Raw genomic sequence first — 22,562 nt, 5'->3', positions numbered from 1 at the left:
AGGCAATACTGTTTCCCTCTTTCTGACATTTTTGGGCACAGCTTCCAAAGTTCAGTTTCTCTCTCAAACGTAACTTCCCTATCTCTAATAGTCGTCTCTATAGCAGTGGTTCTCAACTCCTGTCCTCAGGACCAACTAACTGGCCAGGTTTGCAAAATAACTGAAATACATCACAGGTCTGCTTCTCCCAGAGATAATACTTAAAATTTGGCCCGTTAGTGGGTCCTGAGGACAGGAGTTGAGAACCACTGTTTTATAGGAATTAGTCCCATGCCAAAATCATGCAACATGAGCGTGTGAGATCCACAAAAAATGCCACACTTGAGAGATATAAAAATCGAGCGAATAGTGAGAGAAATATGCAGGCTACCATTACTGTATTCTGAAATTACTTGTGAAGCAATTCCATAGACTATATCATTTTTTTGAATGAAAGAAAAGCTTTCCCTCAAAGCTGAATTCCAGGCAGATATAAAAACCATCACTATATGTAGTTAGTACTATATTGATTAAAATAAATGTGTTGTCATTTTTTTATCATTCTGTGGTGCTGTTGCAGTATAGGTCTAGGATCTTGCTATGCTGTTTGGCAGGGGCACCTTGATTACAAAAGTGTCTTCAAAAAACACATGCATATGTACAATATACTGTATGTATTTCATCTGTGCACCAACTGATTGGCTCAAGTTCAGCTTTAAGCAAGAGTTTGAAATGACTTGATTTAATTCTGCTCTGCAGTGCTGGGAACGTGTCGTGGAAAGAAGTCACTTGCATGTCTAGAGAATCTGAACCTCATAAACCAAAGTATTTGTGCTATTTAAACCTGTTCCTCATAAATGGTCAGGTTTACAGAATACACATGGCTCAGAGCATTTGTCCACTGAATTGCCTATACAGTATATACTGACCATTTTGTCTTCCTGCCAAAAGTCTTTGTTTTCACATTCCAAAAGTGAGACTTCATTTGAATGCAAGGTTTTATCTTTTACGCGTACATCACTTAGTAATCCTCTGTGCGAAAAATGACCACACGCATGCTCCAAGGATGGGGAAACAATTAAAAGAGCTGAGAGAGTACTGTGTGAGTTCCTGTAAATTCTCTATGAACACATACAGAGAGCGCCAAGGAAAATGCAATGTACATAGGGTCGCCACCTGTACGGGATTCTATTCACCCGGACAGTCCAGGTTTTTGAATCATGTGTCCGGGTTTCAGTCCCCCTGAAACATTATTCAGACAGGAATGTAGCTTGTCAGAGGGTAATGACCTGTACACATGGTCGGACATTCCGACAACAAAATACATCAGATTTTTTCCGACTGATTTTGTGCCAAACTTGTCTTACACACGTCATGCAAAGTTGTCTGAAAAATCTGATCGTTCTTAATGATTAACCACTTGATCTCCGGAAAATTTACCCCCCTTCATAACCAGACCATTTTTATTTGCGATACGGCAATGCGTTACTTTGAAGCCCCATACACACTATCAGATTTTCTGCTGATTTTTATCTTCAGATTTACCAAAACCATCTAGTGCAAGGGCCTGCCTGATTGCATACAAATCGAATCTCCTAAGGTTTGACCTCATATTATATGGTTTTGGTCTGAAGGAGAAAATCTGATAGTGTGTATTGGGCTTAACTGTCAATTGCACGGTCATGCAACACTGTACCTTAATGAAAATTAATGTCCTTTGTTTCTCACAAATAGAGCTTTCTTTTGGTGGTATTTGATCAACACTGCGCTATAAACAAAAAAGGATCGACAATTTTGAAAAAAATAAATAAATTAACTTGTGATTTTTTTTTTCCGCCTGTAAAATGCTCCTTCACAAATATGGCTTGAAAAGCCTAAATGCGCATGGACACATAGGCTAACATAGCGTTGCTTCTATAGGCTGAAAGAAAAAATGCCAAATTCCTGCATAAGCAGCATTTTTGTATGTCCAGTGTGCATAGAGGCCTAATTCATGAACGGAAGCCACAAATATAATTTTAATTTCTAAAGGAAAGCTGAGCAGGACTCAAGCTGTCAAACGTGATGTCAGAGGAAGGAAGATGACCCATTTACATCACCGAGTGGCCCCACCCTCAGCTATATAACAGCTGTCATCGAGAAGAAGCGTCCCAAGGAGACGGAGCTGTTGCGGTCTTTTTTAAATTATTTTTGGGCTCGTCGGGTGGCGTGAGGTGTATTTTAATCACGGGACATTTTTAAAAAATAAAGGAATTGTCCCAAAGTGTCTTTACTATTTTTTACACTTTTTTTGTGAAATGGCAGGGGCACAATGTACAATTCACATGGGGGGGCCTGGGATCTGGGGTCCCCTTGTTAAAGGGGGCTTCCAGATTCCGATAAGCCCCCCGTTCGCAGGCCCTCACAACCACCGGGCAAGGGTTGTGGGGATGAGTCCCTTGTCCTCATCAACTGAAGGTCTGGTATGGATTTTAGGGGGACTCCTATGCCATTTTTTAAAGAAAATATTGGTGCAGGGTTCCCCTTAATATCCGGTATGGGATTTGGGGGGATCCCCACGCAATTTAAAAATGTTTTTTTGTTCAGGACTTCCCTTAATATTCATACCAGACTCAAAGGGCATGGTAATGGACTGGGGGGGGGGGCATGCTGTTTTTTCAATAAGTTTTATCTATATTGCTGAGACCCGACAATTCATTACAGCTGCAATAAGTTTTAAATTACTTTTTTCCTTTAGAAATGTCATTTTGCTGTGGTATTGTTCTAAACACGGGGACACTGCGCCACTTTACAGGCATACTAAGGACACCCCCAGGAACGATATTTAAAGGAATATTTCATTTTTATTGTTTCACTTTAAGCATCATTAAAATCACTGCTCCCGAAAAAATTGAAGTTTTTAAAACTTTTTTTTGCATTGATACATGTCCATTGGGGCAGGACGCGGGTCCCCAAACACTTTTTATGACAACAAATTGCATATAAGACTTTAAAATTAGCACTTTTGGTTTTTCATGTTAATGTCCTATAGACTTTAATGGTGTTCCGTGGCTTTTTGAGTTTGCCGCGAACACCTCATAATGTTCGCTGTTCGGCGAACAGGCGAATGCCCAATGTTCGAGTCGAACTTACATTCGAATCGAACATCTGGCTCATCCCTAGTGGAGATTGCGAGCCAGGCCTTCCCGTCCAACATCAGTGCCTGACTTCACAAATGTGTTTATGGAAGAATGGTCAAACATTCCCTTAGACACTCCTAAACATTGTGGACAGCCTTCCCAGAAGAGATGAAGCTGTTATAGCTGCAAAGGGTGGGCCAACTCAATATTGAACCCTTTGGACTAATGCCCTGTACACACGGTCGGACATGCCTTCTACAAAATCCATCTGATTTTTTTCAGATGGATTTTGGCCCAAACTTGTCTTGCATACACACAGTCGCACAAAGTTGTTGGAAAATCTGATCGTTCAGAACGAGGTGGCGTAGAACACGTACGACGGGACTATAAAGAGGCCAGTAGCCAATAGCTTTCATCTCATAATTTATTCTGAGCATGCGTGGCACTTTGTGCATCGGAATTGTCTACACACAATCAGAATTTAAATGATCAGATTTTGTTGTCGGAAAATTTTAAATCCAGATCTTGAACTTTGTGTGTCAGAAATTACGACGGAAAATTCCAGATGGAGCCCACACACGATTGGAATTTCGGACAACACAGTCCGATCGAAAGTCCAACCGTGTGTACAGAGCATTAGCCTGGGATGCCAATAAAGTTTGTGTGTGTGTAAAGGCAGGTGTCCCAATACTTTTGGTAATATAGTGTATATTCACAATGGCTTCCTGACCCCTCTTGTCTTGAATTGTAACTATACCGTCTCTCTTCAATTTGTAAAGAGCCATGCAAACTGTTGGCGCAACATAAATCCTGTTTGATAATAATAAAGATAACAAATATAATAATGCCAAGCTAGTAAAAAAAAAGTAACTTCCATTGTTACAAATTACATAACAAGGGCCCCCCTGGCTATGGCAGGCCTAATGTATCATATTTTACAGTTCTCTACATCAGACAGTGAATTACAGGACAGCATTTGGTGAGGGTGCTTTCCTGGAGATTTTGTGGGCTGCTGAGAGATGGAACGAGGGAAGTCTTTCAACAGGCAGATGTGATTTACAAAAGTCTTAAGAGAAGAATTAAATGCAGAAAGGGGATGGGCAAAGGATAAGGGGATTACAGGGGTCTCAGACACTTAAACTCTGGGAAGAGAGCACCACCCCTGCTTTGGCGATTGGTCCTCTCTGCTAGGTTTGGAGAACTCTTAAACATCTCATAGAGCTAGGAGCCAGCAGAGTCCAAGTCATCCGACTGGGATAGGTAGGTGTTCACTGATCTCTGGTACCCATTGCAGTGCCAGCACAGGCTGTGCAGGCAGAATGAATTGAAGATGTGAGCTAGCAATCTATTTCAAACATCAAAGCAGTATAGGAAATGTAACAAATTATTTTGCAGCCTGTGAGTCTAGTTTAAATATATATTACCTGTACTATTATTTGATGATGTATTTTACAGACAGTTAAATAATTAATGCACTGAAGTCTATTTATGTGTAATATCACTTTGCATTGTTAAATGCTATTTTTTCATTTCATAGTGACAACTTAATTTGTGTTATGAGATGTGCTTGTTCCAATAAAATGTATTGGGAAAAAAAGTTAACTTTACTAAACCTGTCCTTTGAGAAATGAAAAGTTTTATTATATAGTTTGATGTTTGACAGTTTAAGTGTATGGCTTGATTTGATTCCTTTACATGATCAATTTATAGTGTGTTTTTCCATTAGTCTTTTTGTATTGTCCCAATGCATTACTGTGTTATACTAGGATGTAGGGATGTCAGTTTATGTGCCAATTGTATTTGCATGATAGCAGAATGCCATCAAGATGCAAGCAAGCCTCTATGCCTTCAGTGTATGTAGGTGTTCATACTTAGGGTATATAATATAAATTATAATATATATATATATATATATATATATATATATATATATATATATATATATATATATATTATATATATAAATATATATATATATATATATATATATATATATATATATTTTTTTTTTTTCTTTCTTTTGTTACAAAAATACATATTGTGTTCTTGTCCTCTATAGAGATAGTTCTCTGGCTCTCTTATATACATTTTATCTGATAGTGGGAAGTTGAAATTGTAAATGTGGTTGTGTACAAGAATGCATAGCTCCCAACTGCCCCTGATTTCAAGGGACTGTCCCTGATTTGGAACAATGTCCCTCTGTCCCTCATTGCTCCTCATTTATTCCTCATTTTGCTCTGATCTATATAGATGTATATAAAATGCACTTTTTATCTATCAAAAAGTGTTTTCCAGTGCTAAACCTTTCATCTGATTTCTAAATGGCTACATTTTTTAATTCCAAAAGCCAATATAAAGGAATAGTAGTGGTAAAAAAAAAAAGCACTTGTGGGTTTAACCAATCTTGTTTTTGTACAATTCTCCTTTAAGGGGGCGTGGCAAGGGTATGTGTCCTATGCCTGTCTACTTTTGCTGATGGTGTCCTTCATTCCTATCTCAAAAAGTTGGGAGGTATGAGGATGGATGGGATCTACCAGTATATATGTGCTCACATGATGGATCCCACCATCTCCCGTAGGAGTTTGGCTTGGGCACTAGACATCCAGATCCTTCAGACAACTTAATAGAGGAATTCTGTTATTTATTTATGATTAATCCTGTTAAAGGTCCAGCCAACTGACTCTCAAATAATGGTATTTGGGTGCCTTTAGATTGCCTTTACCTTACTAGATGTTGTAGAACTAGAAGTGCCATGATTTCCCTAGGATCTGGGAATGATAAAGACTAGGTAGAAAGACTATGAGGCTGCATTTACACCATAGCATTTCATAAGCGTGCACAAAATCATGCACAAAAAAAAAAATGCACTGAGCTTGAGATGTAATTCATAAATGGCACCCCAAACACAGTAAGCAGATGTAAAATTTTCATATGAAAAACACACTACAAGTGTGGCAAAACACACAAGGGGCAAAGCTCAAAGAACTGCAAGAGCTACTATGCAGTGTTTGTCACATGTAGGGCACCTTTATTGTCTGCGTTCTGATTCGTGCATCCGACCACCACATGGATGTACACTCTGGGGTGCACGTAGAGGAGATCTGTGTAGGTTCATGTAGGTGGCCGCCTGTCATTGATTTGAGCAGGCTGTTTGCACAGGTTTGCAGAGAACACCAGAGCATCCTGTGGGTAAATATGGCCTATTCACACAGGTGTACAGATTGGTACATCAGTGTGAATAAGGCCTATATTTATTTTCTGGGTCATTCATTATAAAAACTGAGGGAGAAACATTTAGAACAATGGTTTTTCCATGGTGCACAAATCTGTACAATACTTTTTTTCTGCCTAATGAAGTGCCATAAAGTAACATTTCATTCAGCTCCATCAGCTGTAGTGTGGTGTGATGCAGGGGATTGCATCACACTAGCTGCACTGAAAAAAATGACTGTAACATAGCTCCTAACTGTCCATGATTTGGAACAATGTCCCTCTGTCCCTTAGTCCACCTCATTTGTCCCTCATTTTGGTCTGATCTATATAGTTGTATATAAAATGCACTTTTTATCTTTCAAAAAGTGTTTCCCAGTGCTAAACCTTTCATCTGATTTCTAAATTGCTGCATTTGTACATTTTAAAAGCCAATATAAAGGAATAGTAGTGGTAAAAAAAAGTCCTTCTGGATTTAATTAACCTTTTTTTTTGGTTAATTCTCCTTTAAGCGGGTATGGCAGGGGGCAAGTCCTATGCCTACATACATTTGTTAGTAGGTGTCCCTCATTCCCATCTCAAAATGTTGGGACATATGCTGTAACACAACTACAACATGAAACTGTCCTAGTAGAAACAAGGCATTTGCCTTGTCTTTGCATTGGAACTGTCCTGGGCAAGGCTACCTGCCAGCACAGTTCTAATGCACCTACTATAAACAAGCCCTAAGGCCGGGTTCACACTTTTCATGCATTTTTTTGCTTTTTTTTTTATACCTTTCTCATGCATTTTTCTTGCTTTTCTGATACTTTTCTTATGCATTTTTTGTGCATATCACATGCATTCCCAATGATGTCTAAGAGTGCCAAAACACACATTAAGAAGCACCTGCACTTTATCCCAAGTTTGTACAGAAGCATGTTGCATAGGTGGGAACAGGCTCCATAGACAATAATGAGAGATTTCTCTTGTCGTATATGGTTGCTGCCCAACTACTTGCACAGGTGTTAACGGGGATTAATGCACTTTGGTTAACGCGTTCTGCATACATTTTCTGCGGCATCCCATCCTTATCTACTAACTCCCCAATCTATGTCAGACCAGCCAAGCCTGACTTTTCAACACGCCATAACTCGTACATGTGGACATAGCTCCCAATTGTCCCTGATTTTGAGGAATTGTCCCTGATTTGGACCAATGGGGATTATTTACTAAAGGAAACTCCACTTTACACTGAAAGGGCACTTGGAAGTAAAGTCACTCTAAATCTAAGGGGTTGATCTGAAATAAGTTGAAGCTCTGCTGATTTTATCATCCAATCATGTGCAAGCTAAAATGCTGTTTTTTATTTTCCTTGCATGTCCCCCTCGGATCTACAGCTACTTTACTTCCAAGTGCACTTTCAGTGCAAAGTGGATTTTCCTTTAATAAATAACCCCCAATGTCCCTCTTTCCTCCTCATTTGTTGCTCATTTTGGTCTGATATATATATATATAGTTGTTTATAAAATGCACTTTTTATCTTTCAAAAAGTGTTTCCCAGTCTAAACCTTTCATCCAATTTCTAAATTGCTGCATTTGTAATTTTCAAAAGCCAATATAAAGGAATAGTAGTGGTAAAAAAGCACTTGTGGGTTTACATTTTTAATTTTTTTGTATAATTCTCCTTTAACGGGGTGTGGCAGCATGATGTGGGTCCTATGCCTGCATACTTTTGTTAATAGTTGTCCCTCATTCCCAATTAAAAAAGTTGGGAGGTATGCTTGTGGATACTCATGCAGTGTGTCACTCAGAAGTGCTTTAAGTGCGTTAAGTGCTTTTCTAGCACGTTATGCCGCGTGAGAGACCGATGAGAGCTTTTCATCGGAAAATGCGACCGTGTGCATGCTCCATCGGAATTTAGCTGTCCGAATTTCTGCCAGCCAAAAATCGAGAGCATGTTCTCAATTTTCCAGACAGAAAAACTTTCTATCGGTAATTCTGATCGTGTGTATGCAATTCCGACACGCCAAAAATCACGCATGCTCAGATTCAACTACGAGACAGAAGCTATTGGCTACTGGCTATTGAACTTCCTTTTTCTAGTCCCGTCGTACGTGTTGTTCGTCACTGCGTTATAAACGATCGGAATTTGATGTGACCGTGTGTAGGCAAGACAGCTTGAGCCAAATTTTGTCGGAATTCCGTCGGGAAAACCATCAGAGCTTTTTCCGACGAGAATTCCGATCGTGTGTACGTGGCATAATACTCATGAAGTGTCCATAGGAAATGGATAGGCAAAGGCAATGTTACGTACGTTGGCACATGTATAAACGTAAATGGAAAAAACACCAAGCTGCAGTGCATAGATTTAGACTAGTCACTAAGGATGGGCTCAGGCGTGTTCGCAACTGCATGTGCAATGACCGCAAGACAGCACTGCACAGCGCTAATGTGATAAGTACTGTGCAGTGCCGACTTCCTGGCGGGCTCTGCACGCACGGTTGCAAACACGCCTGAGCCTATCCTTACTAGTCACAGAGGAAATGCTAGGACTTCCACTAGAGTTACCTATGCATAAAGCATAAACCTGTCAGATAAGCCTGTGGGAATGACAAAAGAGTAGGCATGTATGTTTGATTCTGAGCATTTCTCATATTAAGAGATTAACAGTATACATAAAGATATGTAAACCCCAAAAACTTTTTGGGGCTTTTTTTCTCTTTATTTTCACCTGGTAGTCTGGCTAATAAGGTTTTTGATTTTTTATTCGGGAATGAGGGACAACTATTAACAAATAGGTTTTTGATTTTGAATTTCCAGCTTCCTTTATATTATATTATAACTAAAGTAAAAACATATTTTTTTTCATATTAAAGTGTTTGTTAATGCACACTTACTAGTCACTGGCAGCCCCTCCAATATATTAAGACAAAGCACACGGTATATATATTTTTTCAAAAATGAGCGTTGTAAATAGCTTTTTAGAGCTGTCTTCAGGCCGGTCACGTTACCCGCAGATGCTTTTCAGCTCCGATTGGTGGCTTCTGCAGGAGGGGCTGTGATCTCCCTCTGACGTCAGCTGGGGAGACTATGTGGCCGCTCAGCCCCTCCTGCAGATGCCTTGTCTCGGAGCTATACAGTGGCTGCGAGTCACATGACTGGCCTGAAGACAGCTCTAAATAGCTATTTACAATGCTCATTTTTAGAAAAAATATATACAGTGTGCTCTGCCTTAATATATCAGAGGGGCTGCCAGTGACCTGGGGGGGGGGGGGGGGTGGAGACGGAGGTGACAGGGAAGGAATGAGGAGGAGAGATTAGAGAAGAGCGGGGCTGCGTATGATGGAGGGACGCACTCTGACCACGGTGGTCAGGGCTCAGCAGCCCTGATTTTCGTGGTCAGCACAAAGAGGGGATACAGGAAGTGGAGGGTTCATGGAGGTTTTATTTACAGTTTAGAGAGGGGCAGATTAGACAGCACAAGCACTGTGTTGTTTAATTTTCTTTAAGGGACCAGAATATTTTTTTTTGTGTTAACAAACACTTTAAGAGGGATTAGAACACCTTTTTTTGCTTTCTGTGTCTTAGTTAGGGACATTTACTCCTCTATTTGTTCTGTTTACTGTTATCAAAAGTAAAGGAAAATCCCAAATTTTGATCTGCCACCAGAACAGGAATAGAGGGGAAATCTTTCAATGGTGACGCTAGTTCTGGTGATAGCCAGGAATTCCTTTATTTTGGCAAGGGTTTCTCTAACTTCTAATTTTGTCTAAGGGACAGGAAGTAAATTAAATATCCCCATTAGGACACTGAAAGCAAAGGAGAAACAGACAGAGGTCAAAACCCCCTCACCTTACTCTATCCTAAACTTTTGCCTTTAGTTCCACTTTGTTATACTACACTGTACAGCAAAAATGTCAGTTAGGGCTCGTTCAGATGTTCAGTAGCCCTTGCCACTAGAGGTTGCTTTTCAGAGAGCAGTTCACAAGTACTTAAAAGGCTGAACCACTGCACCAGAACCAAGGAGGTTGCACTCCAGCCCTATTAACTTGATTTTGCTGTGATTGGTGGCGGTATTGCCTGCCAAATGCACTAGTGGGTATGATTTTTGTTTATTTAACCCCCCTGACGGTATTCCTGAGTAGTGATGGACGAACTTCCGACGGGACGTTTCGCGAACGCGAAACGCGAACGGACACAAACGTTCGCGAAAACGACCGTTCGCCGCGGGCTCCATTGACTTCAATGGGAGGCGAATTTCGCAAACCTTTAGGTCGAATTTGCGGCCACGGGGTAATTATTAGGGGGTAGCACGTAGTCCCACCACCTGGACAATAGCATAATACATGTATGAGGTGAATTTGGGATCGATAACTACAAGCATTTTTTTTTTATTTGGGAAATTGTTCTGACAATTCAGGACTATGGAGCTAATGAAGGCAATGGAGGAGAGGGAAGGTCAGGGACCAGGGTAGGCAAACAAGAGGGTGCAGGAGATACAGAGCACTGACAGCAGCACCGTAATACAGAGCACTGACATCAGCACCGTGACATACAGCGCTGACAGCAGCTCCGTGACATACAGCGCTGACAGCAGCTCCGTGACATACAGCGCTGACAGCAGCTCCGTGACATACAGCGCTGACAGCAGCTCCGTGACATACAGCGCTGACAGCAGCTCCGTGACATACAGCGCTGACAGCAGCACCGTGACATACAGCGCTGACAGCAGCTCCGTGACATACAGCGCTGACAGCAGCTCCGTGACATACAGCGCTGACAGCAGCTCCGTGACATACAGCACTGACAGCAGCTCCGTGACATACAGCGCTGACAGCAGCTCCGTGACATACAGCGCTGACAGCAGCACCGTGACATACAGCGCTGACAGCAGCTCCGTGACATACAGCGCTGACAGCAGCTCCGTGACATACAGCGCTGACAGCAGCTCCGTGACATACAGCGCTGACAGCAGCTCCGTGACATACAGCGCTGACAGCAGCTCCGTGACATACAGCGCTGACAGCAGCTCCGTGACATACAGCGCTGACAGCAGCTCCGTGACATACAGCGCTGACAGCAGCTCCGTGACATACAGCGCTGACAGCAGCTCCGTGACATACAGCGCTGACAGCAGCACCGTAAGCAGCCCCAGGAGGAAGTCAGCACAGCACAGGGATGGTGTGATCCCCTCATAATAAGAACCCCCAGGAGGAAGTCAGCACAGCACAGGGATGGTGGGAGCCCCTCATAATAAGAACACCCAGGAGGAAGTCAGCACAGCACAGGGATGGTGGGAACCCCTCATAATAAGCAGCCCCAGTAGAAATATGACACCGCTCAACCTCTTCAAAGAGGAGGGTAGGGGCATATAGTACGGTGTGCTTTTTTGGGTCAGGGAAGTGAGCCAAATGAATTAAGAAGGTCTGTGTGCTTGATTCCAAAAATTGTTTATAGACATATACATGGTCTACTGATCACATGTGTTGAATTCCTCCGAGATCCATGCCTCATTCATTTTTAGAAATGTGAGGTAGTTAACACTGTGGTGAGCTAGGCGAGTACGCTTATCGGTCACAATCCCCCCTGCTGCGCTGAACGTCCTTTCGGACAGGACACTGGATGAGGGGCAAGCCAACAGTTCGATTGCAAATTGGGCAAGCTCTGGCCAGAGGTCAAGCCTGCCCACCCAGTAGTCTAGGGGTTCATCACTCCTCAGAGCGTCCACATCGGCCGTTAACCCAATGTAGTCGGACACCTGACGGTCTAGGCGTTCCCTGATGCTGGATCCGGATGACACCTGTCGATGGGTCGGCTGAAAGAATGACCTCATATCCGAAGTCACCAACACATCTTCAAACCGGCCTCTTCTTGCAGGCGCTGTTGGATTGGTACCCGCAAATCCTTCTCTGGGAGTGGGAATTGCTCCTCTGCCAGCGCACGCAAAAGCAGAATGCAGCATTTCTCGAAGCAAGGCCTGGAAGTGCTGCATTCTGACAGCCCTCTGCGACGGCGGTAACATTTCCGCCATTTTGTGTTTGTACCGGGGGTCTAAGTACGTTGCCACCCAGTACTGGTCCTTGACCCTCATGCTTTTTATACGGGGGTCCCTATTAAAACACTGGAGCATGAAGGCCCCCATTTGCACTAAAGTGGAAGCGGTGTGGTGGCCTGGCTCCTGCTCATCATCCAGGATAATGTCGTCCTCTTCATTCTCCTCTCCCCATCCTCGCACAACAGGGATCCCAGAAAGGTTTAAAGCATGCTCTTCTTGCTCCTGCTCATCCGCCCCGGCACCATCCTCCTCTGACTCCTCATCAGACTCCTGTTGTTGACTTGTCTCAGATAGAGTAGCCCCCCCTGGGAATTCATCCAGCATTGCGACTTCCTCATCTTCCCGCTCCTGCTCCTCCACAGCCTGATCAATGACACGACGCAATGCACGCTCCAGAAAGAAGGCATAAGGTACCATGTCACTGATGGCGCCATGGCTGCGACTGACCAGTTTGGTGATCTCCTCAAATGGCCGCAGAAGTCTGCATGTGTCGCGCATGAGCAGCCACTGGCGCGGTGAAAAAAAACCCAGCTCCCCAGAACCGTTTCTTTCGCAGAGTTCATACAGGTAGACGTTAACTGCACGTTTCTGCTGGAGCAGCCTATCAAGCATATAGAAGGTTGAGTTCCATCGCGTCGGGCAATCGCAAATAAGACGTCTGACCGGCAGATGGTGTCGCCGCTGAATGTCAGCAAGGCGAGCCATGGCCGTGTAAGATCTTCTGAAATGGGCCGAGATTTTCCTTGCCTGCCGCAAGATGTCCTGGACCCCAGGGTATTTGACAAGGAATCGCTGCACGACCAAGTTTAAGACGTGTGCCATGCACGGCACGTGCGTGATTTTGCCCTGTTTCAATGCGCTAAGCAGATTGGCACCGTTGTCACACACCACTTTACCAACTGTCAAATTGAGCGGTGTTAGCCACTCATCTGCCTGTGAACGCAAAGCTGAAAGGAGTGCCGGGCCAGTGTGGCTCTTTGCTTCCAGGCACAACAGACGCAGCACGGCATGGCAACGTCTCACCTGGCATGTGGAATAGGTTCTGGGGAGCTTGGGCGGTGCAGTGGAAGAGACGCTAGCAGCGGAAAAGGAGGAGGCAGCTGAGGAGGAGAGGGAGGAGGATGGAGTAGGAGGAGGAGAAGAAGAGTCAGGCCTGCATGCAATCCGTGGCGGTAAAACCAAATCTACACGGGTGCCACGGGTTACATGCTTGACGGCCGTCAGAAGGTTCACCCAGTGGGCAGTAAAACTGATATACCTTCCCTGCCCGTGTTTGCTAGACCACGTGTCTGTGGTCAGATGTATCTTGGCACCGACACTGTGTGCCAGAGATACATTCACTTGCCGCTGAACATGGCCATATAGCTCTGGGATGCCCTTCTCTGAGAAATACTTCCTTCCTGGGACCTTCCATTGTGGTGTTCCAATGGCCACAAATTTGCGAAAGGCCTCCGAGTCCACCAGTTTATATGGCAGTAGTTGGCGGGCTATGAGTTCTGACAAGCCAGCCGCCAACCGTTGGGCAAGAGGGTTATCCGGCGTCATCATTTTTTTACGCTCAAACATTAGGCCCACGGAAGCCTGCCTTTTTGCAGAAAAATGTGAGCTTGGCGTGATGGAAGGTGGAGTGGAGGACAATTGTGAGGAGAGAGGAGAAGGAGAAGTAGAAGACGAGGCTGGACGGTGAGAGCCTGCAGTGTGGCTTTGTGTGTTCCGTTGCTCCCACTGGGCTCGGTGATGGCTGCTCATGTGCCTTCTTAAGGCGGTCGTCCCTAGGTGAGTATTGGGCTTACCGCGACTAACGCGTTGACTGCAAAGATTGCAGATGGCAACGCTATTGTCAGCAGCGGACACGTTAAAAAAAGCCCACACTGCGGAGCCATGTGCCGGTGTCCTGGGAGCGCCAGATGTGACCGTACATGGTCGATGACTCGCTCCTGATACATTTGCAGTCTGCTTTGTCCCTGCTGTGCAATGTAAGTCATTGCTGCTTCTCCTCCCTATCTGCTGGTCCATATCTCCCTCTGAACTCCCCTCCTCTTCCTCTCTTGTGGGCACCCACGTGACATCACTAGACACGTCATCATCAACGTCACCTTCCCCACCGCTATAAGTAGAGTAGGCAGCAACACCGGGGACCAACCTCCTCCTTGGGCTGATCTGGGTACTGGCGTCAGACTGCTGAGTAGCGCTTGTTGCTACCTCCTCTTCCTGATCCAATACCAAGAGTGGCTGCGCATCAGAAATGTCCTCTTGATATGGATCGGAAAATAATTCCAGTGACTCAAGCGGAAGGTATGTGGTGGTGGTGGTGGTGGTCGTGTTGTTGGTGGTAGTGTCTTTGGGGGTGCACATAGCAGAGAGTGAAGAAGAGGGTGCAGATCGAGAGGATGAGGAGGGTGCAGAAGAGTAAGGCTGAGCGAGCCACTCAACCAAGTCTGGTGCATCCTTTAAAGTAATTGAACGCACCTTCTGCAACTTCCCACTTTGGCTCAAGCCTGTTGCTCCTGCCCTACCCCTACCACCCCTGCGGAAGGGCCTGCCTCTTCCTCTGCATGTCATTTTTTAAATGACCCTGTGACAAAACTCTTAGTCCCTATACCGCTGAAGGACTGCTGCAGTATAGGTGAGCGGTCAGCAGTGGTGCACGTCAACCCTATCTATTGTGGACCGATAGCGGTCCTTACAGAACAGCAGACTGTACCGCACTCAAGCCTATGTACCGTAGCACCCTATACCAAGTTACCAGTCCTTATAAGAACTTTTGTGGACCAAGCAGGTTGTGTATTAGTGTTTAGCAGACTGTACGTCAGTCCCTATACCGCTGAAGGACTGCTGCAGTATAGGGCAGCGGTCAGCAGTGGTGCACGTCAACCCTATCTATTGTGGACCGATAGCGGTCCTTACAGAACAGCAGACTGTACCGCACTCAAGCCTATGTACCGTAGCACCCTATACCAAGTTACCAGTCCTTATAAGAACTTTTGTGGACCAAGCAGGTTGTGTATTAGTGTTTAGCAGACTGTACGTCAGTCCCTATACCGCTGAAGGACTGCTGCAGTATAGGGCAGCGGTCAGCAGTGGTGCACGTCAACCCTATCTATTGTGGACCGATAGCGGTCCTTACAGAACAGCAGACTGTACCGCACTCAAGCCTATGTACCGTAGCACCCTATACCAAGTTACCAGTCCTTATAAGAACTTTTGTGGACCAAGCAGGTTGTGTATTAGTGTTTAGCAGACTGTACGTCAGTCCCTATACCGCTGAAGGACTGCTGCAGTATAGGGCAGCGGTCAGCAGTGGTGCACGTCAACCCTATCTATTGTGGACCGATAGCGGTCCTTACAGAACAGCAGACTGTACCGCACTCAAGCCTATGTACCGTAGCACCCTATACCAAGTTACCAGTCCTTATAAGAACTTTTGTGGAACAAGCAGGTTGTGTGTTAGTGATTAGCAGACTGTACGTCAGTCCCTATACCGCTGAAGGACTGCTGCAGTATAGGTGAGCGGTCAGCAGTGGTGCACGTCAACCCTATCTATTGTGGACCGATAGCGGTCCTTACAGAACAGCAGACTGTACCGCACTCAAGCCTATGTACCGTAGCACCCTATACCAAGTTACCAGTCCTTATAAGAACTTTTGTGGACCAAGCAGGTTGTGTATTAGTGTTTAGCAGACTGTACGTCAGTCCCTATACCGCTGAAGGACTGCTGCAGTATAGGGCAGCGGTCAGCAGTGGTGCACGTCAACCCTATCTATTGTGGACCGATAGCGGTCCTTACAGAACAGCAGACTGTACCGCACTCAAGCCTATGTACCGTAGCACCCTATACCAAGTTACCAGTCCTTATAAGAACTTTTGTGGACCAAGCAGGTTGTGTATTAGTGTTTAGCAGACTGTACGTCAGTCCCTATACCGCTGAAGGACTGCTGCAGTATAGGGCAGCGGTCAGCAGTGGTGCACGTCAACCCTATCTATTGTGGACCGATAGCGGTCCTTACAGAACAGCAGACTGTACCGCACTCAAGCCTATGTACCGTAGCACCCTATACCAAGTTACCAGTCCTTATAAGAACTTTTGTGGACCAAGCAGGTTGTGTATTAGTGTTTAGCAGACTGTACGTCAGTCCCTATACCGCTGAAGGACTGCTGCAGTATAGGGCAGCGGTCAGCAGTGGTGCACGTCAACCCTATCTATTGTGGACCGATAGCGGTCCTTACAGAACAGCAGACTGTACCGCACTCAAGCCTATGTACCGTAGCACCCTATACCAAGTTACCAGTCCTTATAAGAACTTTTGTGGAACAAGCAGGTTGTGTGTTAGTGATTAGCAGACTGTACGTCAGTCCCTATACCAATGAAGGACTGCTGCAGTATAGGGCAGCGGTCAGCAGTAGTGCACGGCAACCCTATGTATTGTGGACCGATAGCGGTCCTTACAGAACAGCAGACTGTAACGCACTCAGGCCTATGTACCGTAGCACCCTATACCAAGTTACCAGTCCTTATAAGAACTTTTGTGGACCAAGCAGGTTGTGTGTTAGTGATTAGCAGACTGTACGTCAGTCCCTATACCAATGAAGGACTGCTGCAGTATAGGGCAGCGGTCAGCAGTAGTGCACGGCAACCCTATGTATTGTGGACCGATAGCGGTCCTTACAGAACAGCAGACTGTACTGCACTCAGGCCTATGTACCGTAGCACCCTATACCAAGTTACCAGTCCTTATAAAAACTTTTGTGGACCAAGCAGGTTGTGTGTTAGTGTTTAGCAGACTGTGCGTCAGTCCCTATACCGCTGAAGGACTGCTGCAGTATAGGGCAGCGGTCAGCAGTAGTGCACGGCAACCCTATGTATTGTGGACCGATAGCGGTCCTTACAGAACAGCAGACTGTAACGCACTCAGGCCTATGTACCGTAGCACCCTATACCAAGTTACCAGTCCTTATAAGAACTTTTGTGGACCAAGCAGGTTGTGTGTTAGTGATTAGCAGACTGTACGTCAGTCCCTATACCAATGAAGGACTGCTGCAGTATAGGGCAGCGGTCAGCAGTAGTGCACGGCAACCCTATGTATTGTGGACCGATAGCGGTCCTTACAGAACAGCAGACTGTACTGCACTCAGGCCTATGTACCGTAGCACCCTATACCAAGTTACCAGTCCTTATAAGAACTTTTGTGGACCAAGCAGGTTGTGTGTTAGTGATTAGCAGACTGTACGTCAGTCCCTATACCAATGAAGGACTGCTGCAGTATAGGGCAGCGGTCAGCAGTAGTGCACGGCAACCCTATGTATTGTGGACCGATAGCGGTCCTTACAGAACAGCAGACTGTACTGCACTCAGGCCTATGTACCGTAGCACCCTATACCAAGTTACCAGTCCTTATAAGAACTTTTGTGGACCAAGCAGGTTGTGTATTAGTGTTTAGCAGACTGTGCGTCAGTCCCTATACCGCTGAAGGACTGCTGCAGTATAGGGCAGCGGTCAGCAGTAGTGCACGGCAACCCTATGTATTGTGGACCGATAGCGGTCCTTACAGAACAGCAGACTGTACCGCACCCAAGCCTATGTACCGTAGCACCCTAGACAGACCAAGTTACCAGTCCTGATAAAGAGCTTTGTGGAACAAGTGAGTTGTGAATGATTAGCAGACTGCAGCAGAAGGGCAGCAGTCAAGTATAATATTCTTTCTATATTTGGAAGAAAGAATATTATACGTGTACAAGCCTATTACCGTACCACTGATACCAGTCCTGAAAAGAACCTTTGTGGAACTAATAGTAACAGCAAGTCTTTAAAATTATCCTCACTGCCTGACACACTGCTTCCTGCCTGTCCCTATACAAATTGGCAAAAAAGAGTAGGCTGGAACGATTAGCTGGAACAGCTCTTTTGTGGACCTGATAGTAACAGCTAATGATGATGATGATGATGATGATGAAGAAAGACTAATCTGGCTGAGCTGTCCCTAAAATAGCAGCATACAGCGCTCTGTCCCTTTATCTAAACTGACAAAAGAAACTCAGGCTGCTGACCTAACACCTATACCAGTCCTGAAAAGAACTTTTGTGTACCAAATAGCTAGCGTTTTCTCTGTCCCTACTCCACACAGGATCCTTTCCCTACAGTGACAGAAGAAAGAATGTAAAATGGCCACCGGATCGGGTGTATTTATAGGTTAGGGGGAATGTCCAAGTGTCCATGAGCTGTCATGTCTCAATTGGTTGTCCTGTAACACATGATAAACGTGTCACGAAAGGTTAAAGTTCTTGTATACATTAAACACGTAAGTCCGCCGGGGCGAACGACGGAAAAAGGCGTTCGAACCCGCGGACGGCGAAAGTCGGAAATTCGCCGCGAAACGACCGCCGGGCGAACCGTTCGGCCATCACTATTCCTGAGTCTGGCTCGGGGTGGAATTTTTATACCAAAATCGGTAACCCCGAGGCAGACTCGGGACCGCATCGCTGGATCCAGGGGGACATTTACTTACCTTCTCCCTTGGATCCAGCGATGTCCATGCGCTGTACGAGCGAGCCGTGTCTCGCTCGATCTATCACGGAGCCGATCTCCGTTCCCGTGCGCCAAATTCAAAAAGTGAAACACTCACTATACATATAGTATAATGTAATCTTACAGATTACATTGCTGTATGTAATAATTTCACATCCCCTTTGTCCCTAGTGGTCTGCCCAGTGTCCTGCATGCAGTTTTATATTATAAAAACTGTTCTTTATGCCTGGAAACTGGAGATTGTCCATAGCAACCAAAACTGTCACTTTACATCAAAAATGATTTTAGACCAGCTAGAAAACAGCGATAATAAATTGTAATCACTCGCAGAATTGAGGGATAGTGATTTGCGGGAAGATCCGTCATCAAATACTGAAAAGCAATGACAGTGACAATTCTGCAACTGAGCAAATTTCAGTGTTTTTTGATTTGATTACATTATTGAATAATTTTTATTATTGTATTATTATTATTTGGTACAATTATTTATAATTATTTATTATATTATAATTTATGATTTCATTTTTCAAACTTTATCATACCCGGGATGTCTGCTAGACTCTGGTTTGGACAGATTTAAGTGAGTTATTTCTAAGAATTACAGGACTACAATATAAAACGCCAAATTTTCATGCAAAATAATTGTATCGCTTTTAGCACCTAATATACGAAATAATCATACCACCAGGGAAGTTAAGGTACTTATATAGTGCCGTCAATTTACGCAGCGCTTTACATATACTTTGTACATATTTACATCGATTCCTACCCTCAAGGAGCCTACAATCTAAGGTCTCTAACATTCATATACTTGGGCCAATTTAGACAGAAGGAAATTAACCTACCAGCATGTCTTTGGAGTGTGGGAAGAAACCCATGCAAGGCACAGGGAGAACATGCAAACTCCAGGCAGGTAGTGTCATGGTTGGGTTTCTGACCAACAACCCTTTTTACTGCTAGGTGAGAATGCTAACCACTACACCACTGTGCCGCCCACTACACTGAATTTATGCTGTGGCCGTGGTATGTGTACAGTCCTGAGTGACTGCATGTTCTTGTTCAAGTGGGCAGCAGGGGGGGGGGGGTAAATCTGTGGCTTTACCTCTTGCTTTTTATGCCACTCGGCCACACATTTGAATGAGCCCTAGGGCAGTGGTCATCAACCCTGTCCTCAGGGCCCACTAACAGGCCAGGTTTGCAAGATAACTGAAATACATCACAGGTGATATCATTTGCTGCTCAGCGATTGCAGTATTCTAGTTTGCATCTTCCCAAGGTAATACATAAAACCTGGCCTGTTAGTGGGCCCTGAGGACAGGGTTGATGACCACTGCCCTAGGGGGTTGAGAGAAACTATTTATCACTTACAGTGGTGCTTACAACGGTCAGCTTTTATTGATTTATGTAAAACCTTTATCCCAAAAAGAAAAGTGTTAGCTGGAGTTCTGCTTTAACTTATTAGTCAATTATGTCCATTTACAATCCATCTAAAGGTGACCATACATGCTTCAATTGCATTATCTGATTGATGTGCAATTTAATCAAAACTATCTAATTGGCAAACAATCAAATAGACTAAATTTAAATCGGATTCAAACTGAGTCCATTGGTGTATAAAGTTATCAGTTTCTTCAATCAACAGTACTGAGAAGCTTTATTTATGAATTTGATCGTGTTTCAATGAATCAGATGATTATGTGGTTCTATAAGATGATCAAATTGCATTGTGACAACAGTGATGTGATCAATAACTTATCTTCCAACTATCAATCGAAATTCCTGTGTGTAGCATATCGATCAAATGGGTTGGCGACTATTGATTGAGTATCCCTATTGGGAGAGATCAACTGGAAAATAATCATTTATCGAAGCATGTTTGGTTACTATAACTCTACCTTATCCAGAGGTTGCTCCTGTCCAAGGATGGCTACTCTGCTCCTTCAAAATTGGAGTGAGTGTAGCCACCTTAAGACAGGAAGAGTGTTACTGGCCAGACTAATAGGTAAATATAAAGCTTTTGTACAGAACGGTCCCCTCTTCTGGCAGCCCCCCCATTTGCTCTGTCTGTTCCTTCCTCCTCCAGGTGCCACCTTAGCAAGGTGGGTGCTGTGGAGACACCTGGGTACACGTGCCCCCGAGCTGGTCTGTGTGAATCCACCAGTAAGCTATCCCCCCACTCTCTGCTCATAGGAATTTGACTGATTGCAGCAGGAGCCTATGCCTCCGCTGCTCTCAGTGTCCCCTGTGAAAGCAGCAACTAATTAGAGCTGTAGACTGCACTCAGGGAATCACCTACCAACTATCAGTAATCCCTGAGTGAGAGAAGTGCTTGAGCCGGGACTGGTGACAGGGGCCAGGTAAGTGTTTAGGGATAAAGGGGAGTGGGGGCAGGTATAGACCAGGTAGTGGGGCATTTTTTTTATCTTATTGCAGTGAGTGCATTAAAGTGTTTGTTACCCCAACATTTCATATTCCTGATTCGTGCCTGCTATGCCATGTATATGTATGAATAAGTATCCCGTTCTCTTTTTATTGCTTCCCTTGTGTGAAGTCCCTGGTGTTCCCGCCAGTCCCTCTGCTTTCCTATTGAAAACTGTCCAAACTAAGCAGGAGAGCACACCATGGTCAGTTCTTTAGCTGTGTTGGGAACTCAGCCTGCTCTCCTCCAATTATCAGACTTATCCTGACACTCCTCCCCTGCACAACCATTAGCTGGGAAGATCAGTGTGCTGCTGCTTCTCCTCCCCTCAGCTCCTATAGAGCTGAGACCAGAGGTAATGTGATCACTTATAAAAGAAAAGTAAAAAATAGGTATTTATAATGTTTTTTAATATCTATACACAAATGTTTTGCCTTTCATTTCAATTTTAACCACTTGACCTCTGGAAGGTTTACCGCCCTTCAAGACCAGGCCATTTTTTGCGATAGGGCACTGCATTACTTTAACTGAAAAATACGTGCAGCAATGTACCCAAATAAAAATTCTGTCCTTTTTTTCCCCACAGATAGAGCTTTCTTTTGGTAATATTTGATCACCTCTGAAGTTTTGCTCCAAATCAGGGACAGTTCCTTTGAAATCAGGGACACTTGGAACATATGCATACCTCCCAACTTTTTGAGATGAGAACAAGGGACACCTATTAGCAAAAATATGTAGGCATAGGACACACCCCCTGCCACACCCCTTAAAGGAGAATTGTGCAAAAAATAATTTGTTAAACCTACAAATGCTTTTATTTTTACCACTACTTGTACTACTCTTTTATATTAACTTTTGAAATATACAAATGCAACAAAATTGGATGAAAGGTTTAGCACTGGGAAACACTTTTTGAAAGCTAAATAGTGCATTTTATATACAACTATATAGATCAGAGCAAAATGAGGAACAAATGAGGAGGAAAGAGGGACTTTGTTCCAAATTGGGGATAGTCCCTCGAAATCAGGGACAGTTGGGAGCTATGCAGCGGGAGCGGGTCGCCTCAGACCTGGAATTGTCGGATCACATACTAAGTACATGATCCAGTGCAGCAGTGCCACCTTGCCACAGTATAAGTACGTTACACTGAAGGCAAGTAGTTAAAGTGAATATGGGTTGTTTTACAAGGTGATTATTTACAATGACTTTAAGGTAAAAAAAAGGTTTGGACTTTAGAACCACTTAAAGAGTTGTTCCCATAATAAAAAAATAAAA

General features: G+C 44.3%; 1 protein-coding gene across 1 annotated transcript in view; it reads left to right on the top strand.

Annotated features, from left to right (window-relative positions):
• The first annotated feature begins 4,205 nt into the window (after positions 1-4,205).
• Positions 4,206-22,562, top strand: part of LOC143928344 (tenascin-N-like) — a 102,511-nt gene continuing 84,154 nt past the window's right edge. The window contains exon 1 of the mRNA XM_077453205.1: positions 4,206-4,358. The gene's annotated coding sequence lies outside the window, so the exon portion shown is untranslated. The remainder of the gene's footprint in view (positions 4,359-22,562) is intronic.

Source organism: Lithobates pipiens, unplaced genomic scaffold (assembly GCF_037356315.1).
Source record: "Lithobates pipiens isolate NorthernLeopardFrog02 unplaced genomic scaffold, aLitPip1_a1.2 Scaffold_23, whole genome shotgun sequence".
Classification (NCBI taxonomy): domain Eukaryota; kingdom Metazoa; phylum Chordata; class Amphibia; order Anura; family Ranidae; genus Lithobates; species Lithobates pipiens.
Note: the sequence above shows the minus strand (reverse complement) of the source record. Positions and strands in the feature narration are given on the sequence as shown.